Below are 8,654 nucleotides of genomic sequence, written 5' to 3' on the forward strand. Positions count from 1 at the left end.
TTGAAACCATTGTATGTGGGCACTATAACTTTGTGTCCTAAGTGGTGGAGCATGGCATCATGTTTAAGAATGCATCAGTGACCGCTATGATCCTTATTTCTAGGCATTGGTTGTTAACTTCACCAATAAAGAACCACTACTGAAACAGCCTGTTTAACCATGGGCTTACTACAAGTAATATTGAGAGGAAGGTGGTTACAAGATAATTTTATTCCATAAAAATTACGAGCACACCCCCAAAAGCCTAGTGAATTATGTTTTGCCACAAAAACACAAAAACAGATTATGTCTACATTCTAGGGAGAGAGAGAGAGAGAACAAAGTTACTGGAGAAAATTTACTCTACCTCTTCGTGTGGACATAATAATAAGTCAAGGTTTGTCCACACACAGAGCAAGGAAAAAAGAAAAAGGCATGGAATAAATCACAATTGATTCTTTCAATTAACATTGAACTTTTATTCTTTCTAGTAATTAAATCAATATTGGGATGAGAGATGGCGTATCGCTGTTAAATTTTTACTGCCTAAAATTTGAAGTTCATTGGACCTGACCAATATATTTGAACTGAAGTTACAAAAACAAAGAACAAAAATTAATGCCAGCAAATGTGAGGGCCATTTACAGAAAAACTTTTAGAAAAAAAAAAGCAAAGGAGGTTTTTCAGAAGTATGTGACACAAGGTTGGGCATCAAAGCGGAAATTTTCTAAATATATTTGTGTATTTTCTGGATCTAATATATAAGGAAACCATGCACCTTGCCTGAGTCCAGAGTAGAGGCATAGGCAGTTGTGAACACAATGTGGGCAGTAGCCCAAACAAACAAAAAAAAAGTTTATTTTCTTATTGATAGATTAGGGTAATTTTTTTTTGGATATATTGACGCTCTTTAAAGTTTAAATTTTTTAACTTATGTCTCGTAGCCTGATTTTTTTAGCTCTGTCCCTGTTCGAAAGACTTAGTTGCTACTTGCTAGAGCCCAGAGTTACATAACTATGGCAAGTTAGCTACTCAATCCGGTTACCTTGAGTTCCGTTTATTATTGCATATACATTTATGCTTTGACCTAACATTCTTGCCGTTAATATATGTGTAATATATATATATATATATAAAGCGGGAGAGTAATTGGTATGTTCCAGAATACAAACCAGACTACTTAAATACAATGGTTATGGTGCACTTTGTGTGGTCTAACCTGGCTTTCACGATTTCAAGATTGAACGACCCTTCTAACATTGATATGTTGATGGTTGAGAAATCTCCATCTTTCATAACAACAAACTATAACATGTTTGGTATTAAATTAGTTTTTATATACACATTAGGATGTTTTTATTTTGTTTAAAATATTTTTGGCAAAACAATTGAATGATCTGGTTTTTTTTCTGACCTAACGGTCTGGGATGGTGTGTGTGTGTGTCTATATATATATATATGTGAGAACTCTATATGTTTGACAAGTCATAATTTGTGAAATGTATGTAATATTTAATGATTATGCACAATTTTCTTTAAGAAAATTTCACTCAAAATCCCAACATTTTGATCATAATCCAGGCCTTCCGGGCAATGCCCAGCTTAACTTTGGTGGCGACTGTTTATGAGTTTCAACCTGGCCCCGGCCTCCGCCCCTGGTTGGGGCATACCAGACTCAAGTTTTATTGGGCTCGAAGGTCAAACTTCGACTTAGACTTGGCTCTGCTTGGCTCGGCCTACCTACTTCCGAGCTAGTTATAGGACTGACTGTAATTTGTGGGCTCTACAGTATTTGATGGAACCCCACTACACAATTTTGTATTGATTGAAGGGACGCATAAAGAATATGCTTGGTCTGATTGCTGTAATTTCTCCCACTATCTTTTACACTCTCTATCAGTCTTTAATATATATACTCCTTCCACTCACCCAACTATTCTCGATCATAGGTTATATTCAAATTAAAGTCAATTATGAAAAAAATACTTAATGATCAGCATGTATGAGTGATAAGACTTAATCGAAAGCATATAATGCCCTGATGGTGTAGTCGAATAAGAAAATTGGGATCAAGTCACTACTTGTTTGAATCACCCATCATCACGAAACACATGATTGGTTTTGCCAGAGTGGTCGATAGAATGCGTTGACAACTAGATGAAAGACTTTAATGTTTGGTTTGCTTATGTTTTCTAAACTTTTTCATCGGTACTAGTTGGGATGCTGAAACTCTTACCCTTCCCCATCCCCAATAGCACATGATTGCTTTTGGTGGCTTGGGATCGGCGTCGAGGCCTGGGCATCGGGTTGGCCAGGCCCGACACCCGAAACTTGAGTTCAAGCCCGGCTTGAAACTCCACATCCGAGCATGTGCCCAGCTTGGTTACAACAAAAAAAATATTAATGTAAAACCAAAATTTTTAAATATAAAATATTTTTTTAGTAATAAAATATGTATCATTATTAAATAAAATTAATATTAAAAAATAAATTGGACCCGATGCCCAGGCTTAGTCTTGTTGTGCTTTTCATTGGAACTAGAGATTAAGGGGGTATTTGGATGACATCCATCTCTAACCCAATTTTGTAAAAACTAGCTTTTATAAAAACCAAGTTTTTTATTAAGTTTTAGAAACTTGGCTTTTATGTTTTGGAGACATCCAAAACTTGATTTTGAATAGCTTATTGGGGATCAGGCTTGTCACTTTCTCTTACAAAGCCAGGTTTTCTTAAAATCGGGTTTTCTTCAAACTAGTTTTGTTGGCACCCAAACACTCCAAAAACGTGGTTTTGGAGGGCAAAACTATGTTTTGTTTTGCATTCAAAACCTGGCTTTCAAGTGTCACCCAAGCATCCCCTTAAGCTTTTTGAAAAAAAAAAAAACGTTCTTCATAGTCTTTTTACTTTTTCAATTTCCCCAGCCATCAAACATATTTTGTATAACGAAAAGAGTTCCAACTTATTTATTCAGGTGTGAGGTATCTACGTTTGGAGTACACATCGGACCTATCAAGTTGTCGTCTTGTGGAGAAACCACACGGATGGTCAATGGATCGTGGATAACTCATCAGTTACCCATTTTAAAGACTGGATCTGCGAAAAAAAGGGAAAAGAAAAAAGAAAACGGGCTGTACCGATGAGTGCAACTAGGGCAAAACGATAAGAACATGGGGAATGGGGACGCAAACATGGGCTGCTTGCAGGCCATATACATTGCATGTCCTGTTTTCCCAGGAACGCCAAGCCGGAACGCTCTGTCCTCCCTTATTCTCTCCAACATGGCAGATAAGAACTCCGAGCTCCATGGGTACCACTTGTATGCAACAAAAAATAAAAGAAATAAATGTCAATATTATATTAAATTTTGTAGAAAATGTGGTATTGATAATTAAAATTAATATATGCCAATATAAGATGAAAAAAAAAACTATTATTTGTTTGTCATCAACTTAGCTCGGTAAAAAGTTTGCGGCTCCCTAAATCCTTTAATTTGGATACTTTTTTTTTTAATTCTTTATGATGTATACGTATATTGGATCTATTATGAGGACCGTTTGATGAATGAAACTCGAGTAAAGGAGAAGTTCCCTCATTCCTGGTTATAGGGATGTCAACGGATCAGATGTAAATTGGATATCCTTTTTTTCGGATATTCACATATTCAGATTTGAAGATATGAATAAAAATACTCATATCAGAATCCAAATCCAAAATCTGATTTCAGGATCCGTATCCGCTTTTTCTGATATTCACATATTCGTAGTCGAAGATGAACAAAGGAAAGTCATATCCAAATTCACAATCTGAATCTGATTTTTATATTCGTACTTGAATGCAAAGCCGAATTTTGAACCGAATGTGGCCAATTTTCAAAATGTAACAGATGTGAATATAGAACATTTATTTAAAACTAAATCCTTTAAATCTGAGTATGGTCATGTATATTGAAACTAGAATGTCCTCGGATGTCATTTCCTAAATCCGAACCAGTGGTTCCCTGAGTAAAACGTGGAAAAAAAAAACGTCAGTTTGAAAATCAATGAGAATACTTGAAAATTATCTGTTAAAAAATAAAAACAGCATTGATTTTAAAAATATTATCAAAATATTCAAAGCAGTAAGTAGTTAAAACAAACATTTTTACTGTTCTACAATCGGCCGTCAAACTGGTTCGGCTGAAGCCAATTCAGGCGCTGATTCTGAACACTGTACCGCTTAGTGTATAAATATACGTAGTGACTTCCCCAAGATACATGTTTTCAAGGCAAGGTGAGTTTTATAAGGAACCAAAATTTTCCCAGTAGAAGATATGGCGTCTGTGAGCATATATGGTCATGAACAACGTATGTTCTGCGTGCACAATCCCGAGGAGAAAATTTTCAAGCATTCTTTTATTGAAAAATAATTATTAAAACAGGTCAAGTGACTACTTATAAAGACAAATGAATAGGTATAGGATTTTTTCATCACTATTCATCACTAAAGCATTCTCCTTCCAACATAGGATTTTTTCTGTCTATTTTTTTTATATTATTGTATGCAAGTAACATAATAATATATTCACCTTATTTGAGATTTAGTTCTTTTGATGCAGGTTAGATATAGTTTCTGCCGATTTGTCTTGCGTGTCCTCTTATGTAGAGTGAAACAATCACGATCTTGTGATCCACTTTTATAAAAATCTAAGAATAGAATAAGAAACAAAGAAAATATCTTCTAATATATAGTTCAGAAATTGTGGATAACCAAGCTTTTGGATCTTCTTAAATTCATAAACATTTTATAAGGTCTTTTATGTCGATTCCATAGAGACAACCTAAAGATCATGACATCTGTGAGGCCAAGCAATTAGCACGTTAATGGCTTAGGGTTGGAAATGACTAAAATAACCTTGTTAGGCATATGGCTTTGACCACCGAAAGAGAAACAATGATTAATAAAATTGAAAATAAGGGTGGGCAATGGGCTGGGAACTGAAAAGGTAATTGGGTACCCGGTTCTAATGGGCCAGGCTTGGGCTGTGGCTATTGGACACTTGACCAGCCTAATTAAAAAATTCACCATACTGGGTTGACCCGAATTGGGTTTAGGAGGCCGACCTGGCCGGATACATATATACATATATACTATTGTAACTTCTCGCCCGGCCTTTCTGTCTTCTTCCTTTCTCAGTGGCTTCATCCTGTGGCAGAGCGCCAGAAAATTTATTAGGTGGCCTTTCTATTCCGAGACTTTTTTCCTCTATAAATGGAGAGACGCTACCGCCCACTCTTACTTGCAACAGCACCATAGACCACCTGATCATCAATCTTTCCTCTTCTCCTCCTGTGATGGAATCTAGAGTGACCATGAATTCCTTGGTTCTTCTTCTCCTGATGCTACTCTTCAGTCATGGTACTGAGATCTCCTATTATTTTTTTGTTATCTCACATTATTTGTTCCCCTTGTTTCTACTGTCCTAATCTCGAGTCCTGCCTATAGTTTTATGTGAATATATTTTTCTTTCTTGTTCGCTTCAATCTTCACAAATAACTTCTCATTTTGTTTTCGTGTTCTGACATTTTTTCAGGATCATTCGTGATGGTGGTACACGGGCAGGTACTTTTCTACAATCTCAAATAAATGAATGCTGAGATTTTTCTTCCTTACCGTTGCTTCTTTCAACAGAATTACTTGATTACAATGCTACATGTATATTAGTTCTTCTACCCTTAAATTGGCATTTCTATTTTTTCTGCTCTATTACTACTTGAAATTACAAATTCCATAGGCTGGTTTCTTTTTCCAATAGATCAATACTACTTTATGTATATACCTTCCAATTTAACGTTTCGACTTGTTATTGAAAGAAATGATTGGTGCCCAAAAGTGTTTGAGATTCATGATTAAGTGAACTGGCTTAAAACTTCTAAGTGTCCATCTGTACCATACTCAATTCGATTCTGACCTGATCATCTCTAATGTATTTTGCTGTTACGGATTTGATCCATCTCTTGCACTCAGATCATTTGGTAAATAAGGTTTATAACTAATTAAGGGGAGTGTTTGATGAGCAGAATAGTTTTCGTCATGAAGAAACTCGCTATTCATATTGCCGGTTAGTTTAAACGGAAAAAGAAAATGCGTCCAAAGCCACTTAAAGATAATACACTTGAAAAGGAAAAATATAACACAGCTTGGTTGTGAACACAACCACACCTGGTGCATAGCGAGGCCTTCTACTGAAGAACCTATGCTTCAGAACAACATTGATTTCGCGTGCTCCAATGGCGTCAACTGCAGCGTGCTGGCTTCAGGGCAGGCCTGCTCTCTCCCAAACACCAAAATCAACCATGCCTCTGTTGTCATGAACCTCTACTAGAGTGCCAATGGTAGGCAACCCTACACTTGTAGCTTTGCCAATTATGGCCTCGTCACCACTGTCCACCCAAGTAAGCCTTCTCTGTCTCTCTCTCTCTCTCTCTCTCTCTCTCTCTCTAAAGTGAGCAGACCAACTTGAAATGTCAGGCATGTTAGCATTTGAAGTACCAAATATTTTTGCAATAAGTGAATTCCATGTAATTATTGGGCTAGTGTATTGTAGGCCCATGTTTTCAGGTTGTCGGTGTAAGGATCATTTGGTGAGCCGGCATATGTGAATGAAGAATTTTAGACATTATGGCTATCTTAATGTAAATATCCGATTAAGTGATTGCGTTTTGGGATATCACGTCATTTAATATGGTATGGGGTATTTTATAATATATAGATACCTGCATGCAATTATGAATTCTTTGATGGGTTGAATCTGTAATTGCTCATAATATAAAAGGGTAGTGGTCCTTGGGGTCGTGCAAGGGGTTAAAACATCGCTTTCTAGGGTTGTCTCTTCTTCATCTGAGAAAAACCACACGTGCTCCGCACAGGCCCTGGAAGATCCCACTACGATTTACCCACCAGTTGTTCAGATGGATTCAGATACGATTCCGCTACAGTTAAAGTATTGACTCAATGATTTATCATGAATAAGATCCTGTTTTAGGACATATTCTCTGTTTGTGTATGCGTGAGGAAATCTCCCCAACAGTAGAAATTTACTTTAAGCTCCTAATTGACAACTTTTCCATTGAAAGAACACTTCTTATTAGGAAAATCATAAAATTTTATTTCTTTTTTTTTTTTGAATTATAAACAAAAGGTAGGCCTGCAATGGAAATCTCCCTATTCCTTAGGTGGGAGTGAATTAGAAAACCCTTTCCCAGTAGGAGAAATTATCACGAAGAAGCTAATGCAGTTCATGTTTTGTAGGCGATGCCAGTTGTGTCTATCAGTAAATATGCTACAGCAGGAGAGAATGAAGTAGAATCCTCCATCAATAAGGGTTTCATTGTAGTGATGGAGCAGCCGCTGCTGCTATCGGTCCCTCTATTTTTTAGAATTTTGGTTTAGGTCGACATGTGATAGCTTATGATTGGTCAGAGTAACACAAAATGCAGAGAAATAATTTTTTTATTGCTTCTACTTGATGCAGATATTTGAGCAACATTTTTTCTTGCTTTTTTACCGTTGATGTATCAGCATTTCCTTTAATGAAAAATTGCCAGGCAAAGCTTAACCTTACTGATATCAGTAACTGTTCAAGAAACTAAACACCATAAAGAATTTAGAAAAAAAAGTAAGAAGACAAAAAGTAAGGTCGTTCATCCCTGTAGAATATTCCATTCTAGAGGATGACTTCTCAATTCTACATATCAACACTGGAACAACACTAGAAATGAAATGATTCAGATAAACCATTCAAGCCAGATCCTCAAGCAAAATCCTTCTTCATGTCTCTCCTCTCCACCACAATGAACAGTTCTACAAATTTTTTCCACTTCTCATTTGTTAGAGGTCCAGGATACTGTCAGGTCCTTGGGATGAAAATATCCCTACCAACTTTTTAAAACCCACCATACCTAGGAAGATAAAATCAGAAGATTCTTTATATAAAGTCCTCTGCATTAATCTGCAAACTCATCATACTTGACAGGTACATGACAAGCATTTTCAGACCCATTTTTGCAGAATTCAATTTGATGAGTTCTGTTTGGTGCAACAGATCCTTGCTTTTCCACAATTCTCTTGAACAGATTTTTCTGGAGAAGATGCTATTGAATTTGAAGTATCTATCCTTACAAATTAATGTTCATAGAGAACCAGAGCATGTTAATTGCTCAAGGAGAAAGCACCAACAATCATGGTTAAGGGATTGTTTGTCAGCGGAAACACTTTGTGAGTTTTTCATGAATCTGCCTAAAAGTTTGTGGCATATTCATTACACATAACTATTGTTCCGTGAACCTGCTCTAATATTTCGGGTGAAGAATATGTTCACAAAAATGTAAGATTGCTAACTCATGACGGTTGACGACGGTTCCGAGCATTTATTTATAACAAAATAAGGGCATTTTATTTTTTTATGAAAAAGAAAATGTTTGGATCACCTAGTAAAGTGGGTAGGCTCACCAATTAAGTAATATTGTCCATCAAAAGTTACTTGGTTGTTGTTATATATATATAAATATATATATATTAAAATAAACCCATGGCTGTAGGTTTTTCTTTATATTTTGTGATTTTAAAAACTGTTGTAAATAGTGCATTCAGGATGACAGTTCATTGGTCATAACTCTTTACACATGAAATCCATCATT

The sequence above is a fragment of the Nymphaea colorata genome, chromosome 7 (assembly GCF_008831285.2).
Source record: "Nymphaea colorata isolate Beijing-Zhang1983 chromosome 7, ASM883128v2, whole genome shotgun sequence".
NCBI classification, from domain to species: Eukaryota; Viridiplantae; Streptophyta; class Magnoliopsida; order Nymphaeales; family Nymphaeaceae; genus Nymphaea; species Nymphaea colorata.